The sequence below is a fragment of the Chiloscyllium plagiosum genome, unplaced genomic scaffold (genome assembly GCF_037043375.1).
Source record: "Chiloscyllium plagiosum isolate Xiang-an unplaced genomic scaffold, Cpla_swu_hap1 HiC_scaffold_42, whole genome shotgun sequence".
Lineage (NCBI taxonomy): Eukaryota > Metazoa > Chordata > Chondrichthyes > Orectolobiformes > Hemiscylliidae > Chiloscyllium > Chiloscyllium plagiosum.
In genome coordinates this window covers 88,887,964-88,895,453 of record NW_028270180.1, presented here as the reverse complement: position 1 = coordinate 88,895,453, position 7,490 = coordinate 88,887,964, and the positions used below count along the sequence as shown (strand labels likewise).

At 56.8% G+C, this 7,490-nt stretch overlaps 1 pseudogene; it reads left to right on the top strand.

Annotated features, from left to right (window-relative positions):
* Positions 1-811: 811 nt before the first annotated feature.
* Positions 812-1,642, top strand: LOC148137978 (putative G protein-coupled receptor 139; annotated as a pseudogene).
* Positions 1,643-7,490: the final 5,848 nt, after the last annotated feature.

Sequence of the window (7,490 nt, the reverse complement as noted above, 5' to 3'; positions counted from 1 at the left end):
ATAACTGACATTCCCCGGAACATTCTGTCCCCAACATTCTATAACTGTCATTCTCCGGAAAGTTCTGTCCCCGACATTCTATAACTGACATTCCCCGGAACGTTCTGTCCCTGACATTCTATAACTGACATTCCCCGGAACGTTCTGTCCCCGACATTCTATAACTGACACACCCCGGAACGTTCTGTCCCTGACATTCTATAACTGACATTCCCCGGAACGTTCTGTCCCCGACATTCTATAACTGACACACCCCGGAACGTTCTGTCCCTGACATTCTATAACTGACATTCCCCGGAACGTTCAGTCCCCGACATTCTATAACTGACATTACCCGGAACGTTCTGTCCCCAACATTCTATAACTGTCATTCCCCGGAATGTTCTGTCCCTGACATTCTATAACTGACATTCCCCTGAACGTTCTGTCCCTGACATTCTATAACTGACATTCCCCGGAACGTTCTGTCCCTGACATTCTATACCTGACATTCCCCGGAATGTTCTGTCCCCAACATTCTATAACTGACATTCCCCGGAACGTTCTGTCCCTGACATTCTGTAACTGACATTTTTGTCAGTAATTCCGACCTTCCCATTTGTTACTCCAGCTCCGATTATTTTAATAAATCCCTGAATGCAGGGACACATTTGAAAATCTCACTGGGTCCCCGATCAAACGGGTCCCTTTGCCTCCAGGCTGATGGATAATGGGTTTGTTTTCCTTCCTCACAGTTAACGTAGTGACCATCTACGTCCTGCTTTATAAAGATTGTGGATTGTCTCCATGTGTCAGACGTTACCTGGGGGCCATGGCAGCGGCGGATCTCCTGGTCATTATCCTCGACCTGATACTGAGACACATTCCCATTGTTTATCGGGAACAGTTTAATTTCCTAAACTCCGTCCCCGTGTGTAATATCCACGCCATCCTGCTTTATGCAGCCACTGACTGCTCTGTCTGGTTCACCGTCACTTTCACCTTTGATCGGTTTGTGGCCATTTGTTGCCAGAAGCTGAAAAGTAAATATTGCAGTGAGAAAACGGCGGCTGTGTTTCTGGGAGCAGTGACTCTGCTGAGCTGTTTAAAGAACATTTTCTGGTATTTTATGCTCTCAGCTCGGTATTCACTGGGGAACTAGCCCTGGTTTTGTGGTGGAACAATCGCTGTTCGATCCTCCAGTGTCTGGGTCACAATCGAGTTCCTCCACCACATTCTAACCCCGTGCGTCCCATTTCTCCTGATTCTGCTGCTCAATGTTCTCACCGTCAGACACATTGTAGTGACCAGCAGATCCCGCAGGAGACTCCGCGCTCACACCAATGGGGACGCTCAGTCTGACACTGAAATGAGAAACCGAAAAAAATCCATCATTTTACTGTTTGTGATCTCGGCCAATTTCATTCTGTTATGGTCAATGTTAATGCTGTATTCTATATGGAGTCGGATGTGGGTGTTTGGATATCGGTCTGTGTATCTCGATTACATTGTGCTGGAATTGGGCTTCATGCTGCAGCTCCTCAGTTGCTGCACAAACACCGCGATTTATGCCGTGACCCAGACTAAGTTCAGGCAGCAGCTGAAGAATGTGCTGAAATATCCCTTCACCCAGATCCATCCATCCATCAAATTCCCTCATTAATCAATCTATCCGGGATTTTCTCATTTCAGTTCAGTGTTTCAGCGATGGGGCAGCCTGTCGCTGTAGTAACAGACTGAGGGTAGCATTGGTTTGTCCATCCTTATCCCACAGGGGGGTTACAGGGAAACATTTCAATGTTTCTCACAACTCAGGGGCCAGTGAGAAAAGGCACCATCCCACTGACTGTATCCATCACTTCCATTTGTAACCAATAAAAATGTTGATTAAAGCGTGCCGAGCAGCAGAGTGACCGATGTTGGTGTGTGTCTTTGTGTTGGAGAAACTGAGCTGGAGAGAGACAGACTCAGCCCCAAGTCCTGGTCCTCAGGGAAGGGGAGGGCACCGGGCCCTGAGCTCAGGAGCTGGGTTTAACTCACTCTGCACCCCGCCACTCCAACGTGGCCTCCCCATTTCCTCTCCCCCACTCTCTCCACCTGCCTCCACTCTTTCCTCTCCCCCCTCCCCTGCACTCTCTCTCTCTCTCTCTCCTGCCGTCTCTGTCTCCCTCCCGCAATTCCGTCTCCACACCATTTTTCCCCCTCCTCCCATCTCCCACATCTCTCTGTCATCTCACAACCACCCTTTCAACCACATGCAACCACATGCAACCACAGCACCACCCAGTACCCCACTCCCCAGTCTCTGGATCAGAGGGAGAGGGACGCGTCAGGGAGACAGACTGCGTCAGAGAGGGAGGGAGGGGCAGGAGGGAGAGATATTTAGTCAGAGAGAAACAGAGGGAGGTGAGGAGAAAGAGAGACCGAGGGAGGTGGATCGAGAGTGAGAGAAGGTGGAGAGAGAGTGAAGGAGTGAAGGAGCAGGGAGAGAGAGAGAGAGAGAGACAGAGACAGAGAGAGAGAGAGAGAAGGTGAGGGATAAAGTGAGGGAGACATAACGAGAGAGGGGTCAGAGAGAGGGGGACAGAGAGAAAGGGACACAGAGAGAGAGGGGGACAGAGAGAGGGGACAGAGAGAGAGGGGGACAGAGAGAGGGGACAGAGAGAGGGGGACAGAGTGAGGGGGACAGAGAGAGAGGGGCACAGAGAGGGGGACAGAGAGAGAGGGGACAGAGAGAGAGGGGACAGAGAGAGAGAGAGGGATACAGAGAGAGAGGGACACAGAGAGGGGGTACAGAGAGAGGGCTGGGACCGGGAAGGCGGGACAGAGAGGGGGATAGGGAGAGGGGGAACAGAGAAAGAGGGGGACAGAGAGAGGTGGGATTGAGAGAGAGGGGCACAGAGAGAGGGGAAAGAGAGAGGGGGTATAGAGAGAGGGGTGGTGACAGAGAGAGAGGGGGGACAGAGAGAGGGGAGTAAGAGGGGGTATAGAGAGAGGGGTGGTGACAAAGAGAGAGGGATAGAGAGAGGGGGTACAGAGAGAGAGGGGGACAGAGAGAGGGGAACAGAGAGAGGGGGCAGAGAGAGTGGGTACAGAGAGAGGGGGACTGAGAGAGAGGGACAGAGAGACAGGGACAGAGACAGAGGGACAGAGAGAGAGGGGGAACCGAGAGAGGGCTGGGACCGAGAAGGCGGAACAGAGAGGGTATATAGAGACGGGGACAGAGAGAGGGGGGTCAGAGAGAGGGTGGACAGAGAGGGGAGGAACGGAGATGGGGACATAGAGAGAGGGGGACAGAGAGAGAGGGGTACAGAGAGAGGGGGCAGAGGGGGATAGAGAGAGTGGAGACAGAGAGAGTGGGCAGACTGGAGGGGGGCAGAGAGAGAGGGTGGACAGAGAGGGGAGGGACGGAGATGGGGACATAGAGTGAGGGGGACAGAGAGAAAGGGGTACAGAGAGAGTGGTTACAGAGAGAGTGGGGACAGGGAGAAGGGCGACAGAGAGGGTGCAAACAGGGAGAAGGGGGGACAGAGAGACAGGGGCGCAGTAAAGAGGGAGAAATAGGGGGACAGAGAGACGGAGTCAGATAGAGGGGAAGGCAGAGAGAGGGGGAATGAGAGAGGAGGGAAGAGCGAGGGGAACAGAAGTGGCAGACTGAGAGCGGGGGGACAGAGAGAGAGGAGAGGCAGAGTGGGCAGAGAGAGGTGGTACAGAAAGACGGGGACAGAGAGAGAGGTGGTACAGAGAGACGAGGGTGCAGTAGAGGGGGGACAGGGAGACGGAGAGGAATGGACAGAGAGAGGGGCAAAGAGAGAGGGGGACAGAGGGGGCGGACTGAGAGCAGGGGGACTGAGAGAAGGAGGTGCAGAGAGAGGGGGGGCCGAGAGAGGGGGACAGAGAGCGGGAGAGATCGGGGTGGGGGGGTAGAGAGAGTGGTGGTCACAGAGAGAGGGGCGGCAGAGGGGGCAGAGAGAGGAGTACAGAGAGAGGGGGACAGAGAGAGAGGGGGGACAGAGACAGAGGGGGGACAGAGACAGAGGGGGGACAGAGAGAGAGGGGACAGAGAGAGGAGGGAACAAAGGGAGAGGGGGTCAGAGGGGGGGCAGAGGTGGAAGAGAGAGGGGTGACAGAGAGAGGGGAAAATGAGAGAGGGGGACAGTGAGCGAAGGGGACAGAGGGGGAGGACAGAGAGAGAGGGGGGACAGAGAGAGAGTAGGGACAGAGACGGGGAGAAAGTGAGAGGGGGGGACGGATAGAGAGCGTGGAAAGAAAGAGGGGTGGGAATAGAGAGGGGAACAGAGGGGGCAGACAGAGAGAGTGGGGACCGCGAGAGAGAGGGACAGAGAAAGAGGGGGACAGAGAGAGGGGGGACAGAGAGAAGGGGGAAAGAGAGGGGGAGGTCAGAGAGAGAGAGCGGGGGTCAGAGAGAGAGGGGTTCAGAGAGACAGGCGGGACAGACAGAGAGGGGACAAGAAAGTGGGGGAGAGAGAGGGTTGAGTGAAAGGGGAGAGAGAGAGGGAAGAGAGAGGGGGGACAGAGAGAGGGGTGCAGAGAGAGAGGGGTGGACAGAGAGATGGGGCCAGAGGGAGAGGGAGGGACAGAGTGAGAGGGTGGCAGAGACGAGGGTGACAGAGCGGGGGGTACAGAGAGGGGGGACAGAGAGAGCGTGGGGACAGAGAGAGGGGGGAAATTGAGAGGGGGGACAGAGAGCTGGGGGGCGCAGAGAGAGGGGGGACATAAAGAGGGGGCAGAGAGTGCGGGGTAAAGAAAGGGGAGGAAAGAGAGAGGACAGACAGTGAGGACAGACAGAGAGAGTGGCGACAGAGAGAGGGGAGGACAGAAAGGAGTAGGGAAAACAGATGGGGGGACAGAGAGAGGGGGATACAGAGAGAGGGGGACAGAGAGGGTGGATCAGAGAGAGGGGGGAAAGAGAGAGGGGTGACAGAGAGATGGGGGCAGAGAGGGGGGGACAGAGAGAGGGGGACAGAGAGAGTAGGGCAGAGAGAGAAGTGACAGAGAGGGGGGACAGAGAGAGAGGGATAGAGAGAGGGGGAACAGAGAGAGTGAGGGGACAGAGAGAGGGGGTATATAGAGAGGGCTGAGACCGAGAATGGGGGACAGAGAGGGGGGTTCAGAGAGGGGAGTCAGAGAGAGGGGGTACAGAGAGATGGGACAGAGAGTGTGGGAACAGTGAGAGAGGGAGACACAGAGAGAGGTACAGAGAAAGCGCTGGGACCGCGAAGGCGAGACAGAGAGGGGGGATAGGGAGAGGGGGGATAGAGAGAGAGAGGGGACAGAGTGAGGAGGTAGAGAGAGGGGGATAGAGAGAGGGGGAACAGAGAGGGGGGAACAGAGACGGGGGACAGAGAGGGGGACTGAGAGAGGGGGCAGGGAGGGGGCAGAGAGGGGGGGACACAGAGAGGGGGGACAGAGAGAGTGAGTGGACAGAGAAGGCTGGGACCGAAAAGGCTGGACAGAGAGGAGGGATAGGGATAGGGGGGAATAGAGAGAGAGGGGGGACAGAGAGAGGAGATAGAGAGAGGGGGATAGAGAGAAGGGGGACAGAGAGGGGGAACAGAGAGAGTGAGGGGACAGAGAGAGGAGGTAGAGAGAGAGGTCTGTGACCTAGAAGGGGGAACGGGGGTGGGGGGTGGGGGAACAGAGAGGGGGGTCAGAGAGACGGGTAAATAGAGACGGGGACAGAGGGGGCGGACTGATAGCGGGGGACAGAGAAAAGGGGGGACAGAGAGAGGGGGCAGAGGGTAGTGACAGAGAGGGGAGACAGACAAAGAGAGAGGGGAGGACAGAGAGAGGGGGGACAGAGAGAGGGGGACAGAGAGAGCGGGGACAGAGAGGGGGCGACAGAGAGAGATGGATAGAGAGAGGGGGGACAGAGAGAGGGAGGGTACATAGAGAGGGCTGGGACCGAGAAGGCGGGACAGAGATTGGGGGAACAGAGAGGGGGGCTCAGAGTGAGGGGGAACAGAGAGAGGGGAGTCAGAGAGAGGGGAGTCAGAGAGAGGGTGTCAGAGAGGGGGTGAACGAGAGAGGGGGACAGAGAGAGAGGGGGGACACAGAGAGGGGGTACAGAGAGAGGGCTTGGACCGAAAGGTGGGGGGAGAGGGAGGGGGGTCAGAGAGAGGGGTAAAGAGAGACGGCGACAGAGGGTGCGGACTGAGAGCGGGGTGACAGAGAGAAGTGGTGACAGAGAGAGAAGGACAGAGAGAGTGAGGGGACAGAGAGAGCGGGTACAGAGAGAGGGCTGGGATCGAGAAGGCGGGACAGAGAGTGGGATACAGAGAGGGGGAACAGAGAAAAAGGGGGACAGAGAGAGGTGGGATTGAGAGAGAGGTGGACAGAGAGAAGGGAAAGAGAGAGGGGAGACAGAGAGTGGGGTAGAGAGAGAGGGTATAGAGAGAGGGGTGGTGACAGAGAGAGGGGGGACAGAGAGAGAGGGGATTTAGAGGGGGTATAGAGAGAGGGGTGGTGACAGAGAGAGAGGGGAACACAGAGAGAGGGAGACAGACAGAGGGGGGACAGAGAGGGAGGCAGAGAGAGGGGGTACAGAGAGAGACGGGGACAGAGAGAGGGGAACAGAGAGAGGGGGCAGAGAGAGTGTGTACAGAGAGAGGAGGACAGAGAGAGAGGGACAGAGAGAGAGGGACAGAGAGAGAAGGACAGAGAGAGGGGGAACCGAGAGAGGGCTGGGACCGAGAAGGCGGAACAGAGAGGGTGTACAGAGACGGGGACAGAGAGAGGGGGGTCAGAGAGAGGGTGGACAGAGAGGGGAGGGACGGAGATGGGGACATAGAGAGAGGGGGAAAGAGAGAGAGGGGTACAGAGAGAGTGGTTACAGAGAGAGTGGGGACAGAGAGAGGGGGTCAGAGAGCGGAAGAGATCGGGGGGAGGGGGGGCAGAGAGGGTGGGGGTCACAGAGAGAGGGGCGGCAGAGGGGGCAGAGAGAGGAGTACAGAGAGAGGGGGACAGAGAGAGAGGGGGGACAGAGACAGAGGGGGGACAGAGAGAGAGGGGACAGAGAGAGGAGGGAACAAAGGGAGAGGGGGTCAGACAGAGGGGGGGCAGAGGTGGAAGAGAGAGGTGACAGAGAGAGGGGGGACAGTGAGAGAGGGGGACAGTGAGCGAGGGGGACAGAGGGGGAGGACAGACAGACAGGGGGGACAGAGAGAGAGTAGGGACAGAGACGGGGAGAAAGTGAGAGAGGGGGGACGGATAGAGAGAGCGTGGAAAGAAAGAGGGAGATATAGAGAGGGGAACAGAGGGGGCAGACAGAGAGAGTGGGGACCGCGAGAGGGAGGGACAGAGAAAGAGGGGGACAGAGAGAGGGGGGACAGAGAGAAGGGGAAAAGAGAGGGGGAGGTCAGAGAGAGGGGGGATCAGAGAGAGAGGGGTTCAGAGAGACAGGCAGGACAGACAGAGAGGGGACAAGAAAGTGGGGGAGAAAGAGAGTTGAGTGATAGGGGAGAGAGAGAGGGAAGAGAGAGGGGGGGCAG